Source organism: Diabrotica undecimpunctata, chromosome 4 (assembly GCF_040954645.1).
Source record: "Diabrotica undecimpunctata isolate CICGRU chromosome 4, icDiaUnde3, whole genome shotgun sequence".
NCBI lineage: Eukaryota > Metazoa > Arthropoda > Insecta > Coleoptera > Chrysomelidae > Diabrotica > Diabrotica undecimpunctata.
The window spans coordinates 124,916,393-124,928,688 of NC_092806.1; the positions used below are offsets into that span (position 1 = coordinate 124,916,393).

The 12,296-nt window shown below is 33.3% G+C and overlaps 1 protein-coding gene across 1 annotated transcript in view; it reads right to left on the minus strand.

The window, feature by feature from the left end:
- The window catches only part of LOC140439959 (tolloid-like protein 1), a 740,970-nt gene that overhangs the window by 665,932 nt on the left and 62,742 nt on the right, over positions 1–12,296 (minus strand). The gene's annotated exons all lie outside the window — the stretch shown is intronic.

Sequence of the window (12,296 nt, forward strand, 5' to 3'; positions counted from 1 at the left end):
TGCAATTCTTTGTACTTTCTTGTTCATTGTTAGGTTTGGTTTTGGACAAAATAGATCTCAACGTATTTGTTGTTTTGAATGTTGTTGAAATGTTGAATTTATTTCCTATCCTTTTAAGCTTTTCCGATAGTCCTTTTATATATGGTATTGTTATTTTCCTCGTATTATCCCTTGTATATGCTGTAGGATCTCGTTCTAAGTTGTTTTGTTCTATTCGATCGATTGTTGAAAATTCCTTATTTATAAACGATAAAGGATAATCATTTTTTAATAAAACAGATGTTAACAAATGTTTCTCCTCCAAGAACGAATTTTCGTTAGAACAAGTAATTTTGGCTCTATCGTATAAGGATTTAATGATTCCCTTTTTAATATTAATATTGTGATTTGATTAAATAAATTCAACATTTCAACAACATTCAAAACAACAAACACGTTGAGATCTATTTTGTCCAAAACCAAACCTAACAATGAACAAGAAAGGACAAAGAATTGCATTTATAAAATACCTTGTGAATGCGATCAGTTTTATTTAGGTGAAACATCAAGGCCATTAAATGTTAGAATAAGTGAACATCAATCCTATATTAAAAATAGAGAATTTGATAGATCTCAAATATGTAAACATGCATGGGATAATGAACATAGGGTTCAATGGAATGATTCAAATATAGTCCTAAAAGAAACGGATGGTAAAAAGAGAAAAATCAAAGAAGCGGCTCTAATTATGCTAAATGAGACCAATTGTGTCGCGAATTCCTCGGCAGAATGTAGTAGGATCTGGTTACCCATATTGAAAGAGGAAGTTATTAAAAAGAAAATACCAGTATTGGTAAGTCAGTAACATATAGAGAGTACATCATTTATATTTTTTAAATAACAAACATATAAAATCGGAATTTGGTATTTATTGAAGGTAAACTAAATGCAAAATCAAATACTTACCATGTCGGGATAGTATTATGAGGTTTTTTTCCTGGTTTTTCCCTCATAATTTACTATGGAATCACTAACGAGAGAATTTTACTGTCATCATGGCATGTATTTGTCTTTTTAAAGACGAATTACATGTTATGATCTTTTCTGACGGATATTCTCGAGTTAAAGTTGATTTCATGTAATCGAATGAACTATCTTATAAGTAAAGTCGTCCCAGGAACGCAACTCAACAATATTGGCAATATCATTTTAAAGTCGTCTACTTTAAAATGTATAATGTATGTCTGAATTGTCAATATAGATGAGTCAGATAAAATTAAAATTAAATTATTAGAAGAATTTTTCACTAAGTAACAAAAACAAAATTTGTTTAATTTACTAATGTTTGTATTTTGAGAACGATTTCCGAAGTGGAAATTGAAACGTCAATAAACGTATTTTAACCTTTAATTGTGGCTTATTCCCAGTTAAATAGTAATTAATATGTTAATGGCTTAACATCGCTTATGGTGATCGTGTTAGAACAGCTAATTTCCAAATAATAGCATTTGTCCAAAATAGGCCTATGAGTGGCTCACAAATTTAATAATTCGTTTGTACATTGTCAGGAAGTGACCGGTGAGCATTTTAAACAATTCGAGTAATTTTTTTCTAATTTATTGTTCTCATTCCTCCCAGTAAATAAATTTACCTATTCTTTAACTGTAAAGTGATTTATTTCTAAGTGAATAGACAAACGTCTTAGGGAACCAGAAAACTGGAAAAATCAAGAAGAAAAGTGAGAAGGCTATCGAATAAAGCCAAAGAATTGGGACAGGAAACATACAGAAAAACTCTTAAAGATAAATAAAGTGATAACAAGAGAGGAAAGTGAATCTTGGGGAAGGTTCTGACAGAGTATTTCAGATATACCTGCCAGCTACATACCATCCACAAGATTTTTTTCAAGAATCCGATACATGGACCAAACCTACTTAAAGCCCGATGGCACATTTGTCCAGTGTAAATGTCATTGTTTGATTAAATCTAAAATTGATTCAAAAAGCAAATAGTTTTAAAGAAAACTGTAAGAGTTGTGTACATACACAAAATATGACAACAAGACATCGCCCTACCTAAATCCTACAGTTCGATAAGTATTTTATCATTTTTGTTGAAGACAATAGAAAAAATTCTTGATAGACATATAAGGAGGGGCTGTTAAGAAATCATCCTCTTAACAGTAGCCAGCATGCATATTAAGAAAGAAAACCAACAGAAACGGCACTGGACGAAGTAGTTCAGAAAATCATTCACCCTACTAATAATGGAGAGATTGCATTTCTAGATATGGAACAGGCATTAATAATGCACCATCAAATTTTCTTTATTATGCAGTGGCATTATTACCATATGCAACTGGATCAAAGTAATACTGGAAAATAGGCTAGTTCTAACAGACCTGCAAGGAGAGGAGATTTTGGTCAAAATATCTAAGAGGTGCCCTCCTTTCCTGTGGTCACTTCTGGTGGATGACTTGATCTCTCTCCTTGATAATCTCATCAAAAAACAATAAAAAATGTAGTGATTCTATTAAAAATTACAAATCAATGGCGACTTCCAAATTTTAACAGAATTATAGCAAGCTATAAAATATTATTGACGTATAGATCAACTACAGCGATACGAAAGACCAAAATTTCATATTTCATATCCGATGATTTTTAAAGATAAATTTACTATACGGTATATATGAAACACCCAGTATATTGTGTGTAAAATACTGGTAATAAAGTTTATTACTATTTTCTTGTAAACATCAATATAAAACAATTTAGTTTGTTTTGTATCCTCGAGGGTGAATCTGTGTGGGAACAATAATTTTATGTATTATCTCGTTAAAGTTTAAGTACCAGTATGTCGTTGGCTGAGACCCTAATAAACTATTTATCGTTAAATAAAAAGGAGTGAATGTGTATTACCCTTCTATTAAGTATCTATAAATGATATAAGATGCATTAAAATTAAGAGTTCTATTAAATGTTAACACAATGATACTTGAGCTTGAAACATGTTTGTCAGTCAGTCATTTTGGTATTTATGTGAAAGTAATTTTCCGTTTATAACATAATACAAACAAAGAAAATCCATGTTTGCCTACATTTTATTTTATTTATTTTAAACATTTTCTTCTTTACTTAACATCCATATTTTTTTGGTCTCAAGAACTAATAATAGAAAGTGCAGGTTGCAGAGTTTTTTGGGTCATCAAGACGAAACGTCGGAGTACGTTATGTCTAACTGCTCAAAAGTACAAATATGCAAGTGTTTACGTACTTTCAGTTATAAAATGACTAATTTACAATGCGATTGTTAGAATACCGGCAAGCGCTTATCTTTAAAAGCACTTAATTTTTCGTTTAGTTTTTTTTAATTAACTTGTCTCGACGACGATGTTATTGACACGATGACAGTATAATACAATATAAAGGTATTACAAATACAGTTTTACATTTGACAATACACAATACTAATTTTTTACAAATTTAATGTCTCTTAAATATTTAAACAAACTTTTCTAGATTCTTCTTCTTCTTCTTGATGTGCCTTTCCGTTACGAATGTTGGTGATCATCATGGCAATCTTTATCTTATCTGTAGCAGCGCGGAAAAGCTGCACAGATGTTGTATTGAACCAGATTCTGAGGTTCTTTAACCAAGATGTTCTTCTTTTTCCTGGACCTCGTTTTCCAAATATTTTCCTTGCAGGATGGCTTAAAGGAGAGCATATCTGGATTCATTTCGCATAATATGTCCAAAGAACTGTAACTTTCGAGATTTGATGGTAGTCAGTACCTCTAGGTTCTTATTCATTCTTCTGAGGACCTCCTCATTTGTAACTCGGTCAGTCCACGGGATCTTAAGTATTCTCCGATATAGCCACATCTCAAATGCTTCCAGTTTTCTGCACATATCTTCGTTCAAGGTCCACGATTCAACACCATAAAAAAGGACAGAAAAGACATAGCATGGCAGCATTCTTACTTTTATATCAAGAGAGAGGTTGTGACTCTTAAAGAAGGCCCCCATCCAATTGAAGGTGGATCTAGTTTTTTCGATGCGTGCTCTAAGCTCCTGGTTGTTGGTCCAGTCTTCATTTATGATGGTGCCGAGGTAGTTGTAGTGCGTCGCTCTTTCTACAGGGGATTGGTTGACGTAGAGTTGACCTTCTGTTATTCTTTTCTTGCTAAGTATCATAAGCTTTGTCTTCTTAACGTTTATATTAAGTCCATATTGTTAACTGTAATACATGATTTTGTTCATAAGAACTTGTAGGTCTTCTAAGTTGTCCGCAAATACTATGGTGTCATTTGCATATCTGATGTTGTTGAGCCGGTAACCATTTAGTAGAATACCTTTTTCAGTTTCATGCAAAGCTTCGATAAATATTCTTTCAGAGTACAGATTGAAGATTAGAGGAAACAAAATACAGCCTTGCTTCACTCCACGCATGATCTTCACATAGTCAGTGTGTTTACCTTCAACTCTGAGATTTGCTGTCTGATTCCAGTGGAGACTAATTATTTTCAGATTTCGGTTGTTAATTCCTGTTTCTTTTAGTATTTGCATCATCTTGGCGTGCTGTACTCGATCAAATGCTTTCTGGTAATCAACCAGACATGCGTATACGTCGCAGTTGACGTCTCTGCATCTCTGGAATAAGACTTGTACTGAGAACAAAGCCTTTCTAGTACCAACAGCATTTGTCAACCCGAACTGGTTGGGGGAAATTTGACTTACACAGAGCTTGTAGATTCTCTTATGAATTATCTTTAGAAACAATTTTAAGAGATGACTCATTAGGCTTATAGTACGGTAATATTCGCATTTTTTGGCTCCTGGTTTTTTTGGAAGTGCAATAAATTCAGATTTTAGCCATTTTGTTGGTATTTCTTCAGAGTTGTATATGTTGTTGAATATCTTTGCGATTATTGCTATTGATTCGTTGTCCATTAGTTTGAGTAGTTCTGCTTGTATATTATCAGGGCCTACCATTTTGCCATCCTTTCACTGTGTTATTGCAGAGTAAACTTCTTGCTGTAATATTTTCGGTCCATTATTTACCTCTTCTTCTAGCTCAAATGATCAAAGTTATCTCTTTGATCTTCAAATAGTTTTTCTAGATATTCTTTCCAAGATGTTTGTCCAAGATGATGTTTCCGTCAGAATCAGTTATATTTCCTTTCTGCCTTCGTCTTAGTCCCTCTGTGAGTTCTTTAACTTTCCTATGTATATTGTGACTATCGTACTTTGACTGCAGAGTCTCAATTTTTTCGCATCTTTCCCTTGCTTTTTTTTCTTTCGCTTCTCTGATTTTCGTTCTTATTAATATATTTATGGTTTTTTATTTGTCTGGGTCATTTTTGGTTTCTCTTCTCTCGTCCATTAGTTTAAGGATTTCATCTGTCATCCATGATTTTTTCTTCATTAATCTATCTGTCTTTAAGTGTTTATCCTTTACATTTTGCACTATTTCTGTAATATGTTTGATCGTTTGTTCTTCATTCGATTCGTCTCTAATTGCATTCACTTGCTCGTTTAACGTGGCTTGGACTCTTATTATTGTATCAAGGTATTTCTAGATTAGACTAAACTATTTCCTAGTTTCATTCAACATTTCTTGTATATTATCTCCCAACTGGTGTTGTTTTTTTTTTTTGGTGGAAAGATGTAAACATTCTCTAAGGCAATGCTTGACGATTAAGGGACTGCTGTAATGGCCGCATGCAGGTGGATCGGTAGATACCATGAAGAAGCCATGAGTAAGCCGAGTCTGTCCAATTCTTAATCTTCTTGGAAAAATCTTGTCTTCTGGGCATAGGTGGTAGCTCTAAGGAAGGTTTAACTGGTTGTATATTGTGTAAGTGGCTCGGAATTTTGTTCAAATTAGCGTGCCATTTTATATTTATTTTTAGGACTTTTTTATAAAAGATTGGTTAATTTCAGCCCTTAATGTTGTTATTTAACAAAACACTCATTAAAGAAAGGGGTCGTAGGTCCTTTTTTTAGTTGTTTTTCTAACCAGCTTTCCGAATATTTTGTTGTTCAGAAATGTAAAATAATGAGAATTATTTAAATTTGCCGCGCATTTGTAGACGGGGCCTTAGCTGTATTGGCAGTTGACACTTCATGTCTTGCCGAAAAAGAGAAGAGTCGCCACCCGCCAGCCGAGAGTGACAGTCGGTCGAAAAAATAGGTTAATAGATGGCATGTCGATATAGTCGATATTATTTTGTTATAAGAGTTTGGATAATAAATTTGGTATCTGTACACATATCCTTTAATTTTTACTAGAGATACAGTCCACTAGCGAAGTTAAACCAGCGCACCAGTTACAAGGGTGAACAGAATCATTCAAGAGAACAAGAATGGTCTAACTTATGCCAACATAAAACATTTGTTGTCCTTTAATTTAAATTAAATTCTATGGAGTTATTGTAAATGTTTATAAGCTTAAAAAGTGCTTTTTAATATTAAATAATTTTGTGTACATAAATGTAACTTTTTTAAACTTTTTTTCCATAAATCTCGAAAGTAGAAATCCCAAGATTTCTATTGACGTAACCAAAATTCAGATTTCTGCTTTAATCTGTGCCTTCTATAAATTTGCAAGGCAAACCAGACGATGCTAAAAGATGTAAGAGAGATATGGAGAATCTTAAAGTTGCATTCCACAAAATATCTCCTCATCTAAGCAAAACTCTTTGGCAAATTAGTTTCTTGTAAGAGACACCGGGGTTTGTTGACATATATTTTTTGAATAATTAACTTTCACTGATTTATTTTTTGCATACTGTTAAATTTAAGTATGTCAGCTGGTTCTATACTCCTTTAGGTATTGTACATTAATTTTCGAATTCGAATTCTCCGGAGAAAAAAGTTACAAGCAAATTTTGACTGCCTTGCAAAATAAGTCAACTAGCCCCGGGTGCGGGTTTGGTTGACTAACAGCCTGGGGTTAGTTGATTCAATATTTTCTTAGTGATATCATAGGGGTTATAATAGTGACAAAATCCATAAACAAATGCAGATTCAATATTTCACGTTTATTTTGATCATTGACATTAAGAAAATCTTTTTTTTTTATTATAACTAATAAATTAACAATCAGAATAAAACAATGTATTAATGTTAATGTGATGAGTTTAGGTCCTGTCCCTTGGTTCTGGCGTGATGTGGTCCCCTCCAGTGAGAGAATCACGGGTCCATGTTACTGGTCTGTTGGCCAACGTCGCTTTAGTCTTCTGATAACTCGATATTGAGGTATTGCGGAAATTAATGGATTGGAGTGTGTGTTCACTTTTTGAATGTATTGTAATTTCTTTTGCTGGTATACTTCTTTCACTGTTGAGATATTGAGATCCTCATAGATTCTTTGGTTGGTTACGTACCAGGGTGCATCAACAATTGCTCTTAAGATTTTTGATTGACATCTTTCCATAATAGCAATATTAGATTTACTACTACAGCCCCATAGCTCTATGCCATATGTCCATATTGGTTTGATAACTGTTTTATAAATTAGAATTTTATTATTTATTGACAGCTTGGAGTTTTTTTCCAATTAACCAATTGATTTCTTTTTTTCTTAGTTGTATTTGTTTTCTTTTTTTGGTGATGTGTTCTTTCCAACACAGGGTTTGGTCCAGGTGTAGCCCTAGGTATTTGGTTGTTTTAGTCCTGGGTATTTCCTTATTGTTGATATATATTGGTGGTGGTGTTTTTCGTCGTAAAGTAAAAGTTACATGGGTTGACTTGTTTTCATTTATTTTTATTTTCCATTGTTTTAGCCAGTTTTCAAGCTCATACAAATAGTCTTGGAGTTGTTGTGTAGCTATTTTAATGTGTTTGTGACTTGTAAGTGCTACTGTGTCATCTGCAAATGTGCCAATTGTTACGTTATGTAATGTTGGTAGATCAGACGTATATAATATATATAATAAAGGTCCCAGGACGCTTCCCTGTGGAATTCCCGCCTTAATGGGATGCGTTTTGGATATTTCTCCATTTACTTTTGTTCTAAACTGTCGGTTTTCCAAGTATGATGTAAGTATTCAAAAGAATGGTGGTAATATTTGTTTAATTTTATAAAGAAGTCCTTTATGCCAAACCTTATCAAAAGCTTGACGTACATCTAGTGATACCATTGGGCAATATTCCTTTTCTTCTAATGCGGAATTGATTTTATGGGTTATTCGGTGGCATTGCTGGATAGTTGAGTGTTCTCGTCGAAATCCAAACTGATAATTTGGTATCCAATCTGCGCCTGTAAAGTCTGGATCTATTCTTTTTATTAAAAGTTTTTCTAGTAATTTGGAGATTGTTGATAACAGACTGATAGGTCGATAGGATGAGACTTCACTTGGATCCTTTCCTGGTTTTGAGAATAATAGTATTTCTGCAATTTTTAGATTGTTAGGCCAATAATTACATCTTAATATTGCGTTAAATATATATGTAAGGACTACTATACCCTTTTTGGTAATCCTTTTAGCATTTTTGGTGGTTTTAGGTCAACTCCTGGTGACTTTTTGATATTTAGTCTTAAGATTGCTTTTTTAAGTTCTTTGGGTGTTGTTAATTTTATTGGATTCACTGATGGTTGTTCTGAGTTTAAATAATTAATAATTTCTTGATCTTCTTCATTGTTGTGTGGTTAGAATACTGTTGCTAAATGTTCAGCAAATAATTCTGATTTTTCTTTATCGCTTTTTGCCCATTGGTTCTGTGTGTTTGTGGTTTTTCTTATTGGTGGGGATATTGCTTGAGGTTTTAAGGATGATTTGATTGGTTTCCATATTGAATGGTCGTATCTATTAAGTTGTGTTACATATTTTTTGACTGACTCTTGTCTTGCAATTTTTAGTTGTGTTTTTAATTTATTGGTTAAGCGATTGTGATTGTAAGAAAATCTAACTATTAAAAACGAAACTCACAAATCATCATCTGAATCATAATGATGCACATGATAGAAGTGATATTACTTTTGTTCGTGCATTTCGTGAGCACATCTGGTGCTATTTCGATAGGGTTCTTTACATACCAAGCACTCAGTTTCACCCTGAATGTAGATGGAATAATAGTTTCCAAATGCCTTAATATCACCATCAACTTATTTATTGTAAACTGCCAACTTAGTTCACAAATTCTGAAATTTAATTACATGATGGGGTTTTTTTGACTAAGTCAACAGACCCCGGCACGGCTTAGTAGACAAGCCCCATGCTTAACTCTCTCATTCCGAGGGCCATATGATAGACATGCGTTAACGTAGTTACGAATAGATCACGTCAAATCATGGTTAATGTATGTTACTTCTTAAAAATAGTCAGTGAAATTTGTGACGAACGATTTGATAGATAATAATTCGAAAATTTTAAGAGCCAAAGTAATTATTTACCCATGATGATTCTAGATTTCTCGTTCTCGCCAAAAAACACAAGCGACCATAATAAATGGCAGATATCGGGGCTACAGGCGACATCTGTTACACATTAAAGGAACTAGAGACAATTAGTCAATTAAGCTATTTAGTCAACTAGCCCCCGTCCCTCCTACTCAGTAAGAGTAAATCAAAATAAGAGAAAGGACAGTTAATATTTGATTTTACTTATGCCTCTGCATATTCGCTTATACATATTTCGTCCTAGCAGAAATCATCAGAGCAGCTGGTACAGAAGCTCTAAACGTGAAACCAAATCTGTTGCGTTAAAAATAAGCATCAATAGAATGGCTTCAATTTGGACACTATAGCGACATCTGATAACAAATCTTGAAAGTAGAGATGCGAAGATTTCTATTGAAGAAAGCAAAATTCAGATTTTTTTTCATAGTTTAATAAGTAAAAAGCATCGGATTATTAAGATACATTCAGTCAAATTATCTAGAACAACCTTAGAATCTGGCCTATCTTTTGCACACAATTTAAACAAGTTAATATACAAGTAATTAACAATATTCAAAAAAGCGATTTTGTTGTTCATTTTTTAATAACTTTTTTGTTTATTAACCGATTTAAATTTAGCATATCTCATTTTGTGTATCTTTTTTTCTGAAAAAGACATCAAATCTATAAATAGACTTTTTAAGTTATGAGCCAAATAATTAGCTTGACGTTTTTGCTGTTTATTTAAAAATGCGTCCACTAAAAAATTAATAAATGACGATTCGTTCCACTAGAAAAATTTCAACATTCTGTATCTCGAAAACGAAGCATTTGCGGATATACATTTATATAACATACTGTCATTATTTTTCATGCAAAATTATCCCTTGATATTTGTCGCCCTGATTTACTAACACCCTATATAATTAATTCAAGTATTTCAATCAATTTGTAGGAATGATCTCTTATTGAAGAGCGCAGACTATCAATATTTTTAAAAAACTTTTTTATGTGAAATTACTTTTATAACTAAAAAGTTATCTTTTATGATTCATTAACTGTTCGTATTTGCCAAATATTGTCAATGGAATTAGCTTTTCAATAACATATAAGGCTATTTTCAGTTAAAAATTGACGAGTTCAGCTAAAATTCCAAAGTTTCATTAGTTCCAGGATGCTACATTTGTTCCAGATACTTCATCAGCACATATGCGGGAAATTGTTAACGAAATTCTACGAGTTTGGTCACTGTACTGACTGCAACATTTTCCGTAAAATATTTCCTAGTTTTATGTATTTTCTGTCTCAACGAAAGTTAATATAAACTTTGCTATTTTGAGATAAATCCTATGTATAATATTAGTTTCTATAAAGTTTAAGATAGAAACGGTAAGTTTACATTACCCATCGATTGAATTTTGAGTATACGTTTTGAAGATATCTGATTAATTTGAGTTTACGGAAGTTTATGTAGGATAAATATTTTATATTAAATATTGAAGATACTTATTTTAACGATGTGAGCAGAAATAAAAAGAATATCGAGATCAATTTATTATTATCATCACCAGTTAGATTATATTAAAATATGGATGCACGTGTAGAGGAAAAAAATAAGTTTTTGGAGACTTTAGCATCTGTGCTGGATAATATAAACAGTAAGATAAAAATATTATACCCCAGTCAGCGAAGAAAAAGCTAAAAAAATCTTATACAGGTATTTAAAGGTCCTAAAAGGTATATGACGGGTCGCTGTTACTAATTCCATAAAGATGTGCAACTGCTGCTAATTCCATAAAGACGTACAGCAAATTTTGCTTTGCTACACACTCCAGGCCGCACTCGTTTCACCCAATAACTCCAATTTTAACGAAAGATCCAAAAGGGAAGCCGAACGGAGAGTGGAAGATATATTCTATTAGCCTAAGACACATATGGGGCCTCATCTTCACCCGATGATGGTCCCTGTGACTGAGGACACCGTCAGGCAAAAGTGTAACATTGGTAAAAACACATCTTCTGGCCCAGATGGCATCCACAGAAGATGCCCCAAAAATCTTCCAGGAAATATAACCCCATTGCTCACCAACATAATCAATACAAGTCTTACGCTGAACTATTTTCATAACATATATGAACATATTTCTCTACTGTGCACCCTAGATAAAGTCTACAAGAGGATCCTTAAGGAAAGACTCGTAGAATTTCTAGACGCTCACTTCGTCATTCCTAATTACCAATTCGGATTCAGGGCTGGATATTCTATGCAAAATGCCTTGGTTGTAGCAACAACTTTCATTTCACAATCAATTAACGAAAGGTAACATGTCATAGGCGTATTTCTAGACCTAGACGAACAGAAGGCATACGATCAAGTCGGGCAAACAGGCCTGGTGAAAAAACTCTACCTTGCTGGACTGCCCACACCTTTCGTTAAACTAATAAATTCCTATCCCTCCAATCGGACAATCAGGATCAAAGTTGGCGACATTTTATCCAGACCCTTTACACCACAAGCTGGGTCAATTCTTGCTACAATATTATACAAAGTCTACAACAGTAACATCCCTCGCCTTCAGTAAAGATTGGAAACTCTTCTTCTGTATGCTGATGGCACTGCTCTCCTCACGTCAGGGCCACATAGAGAGCGTGGACAAAAATCTGTATTCGAAAGATCACAAAACTACCTAGATCGGGTTATTAGGTGGTGCAATAAATGGAGAGTGACTATAAAAGCCTCCAAAACACAACTTATATTATTCAAATCTTCCAACTGTCGTGACGTTTATGGCCGAATAATCTTGTTAGAAGAATACCTTTTTCTCAGAAACTTGGTTTCGTTTTTTCGTCGCCATTTTTTCAATATGGCGGTACGAGATATAAGAGGTGGCAAAGTTGAAATTCGGAAAGATCATATCAAAATCTATCAAATT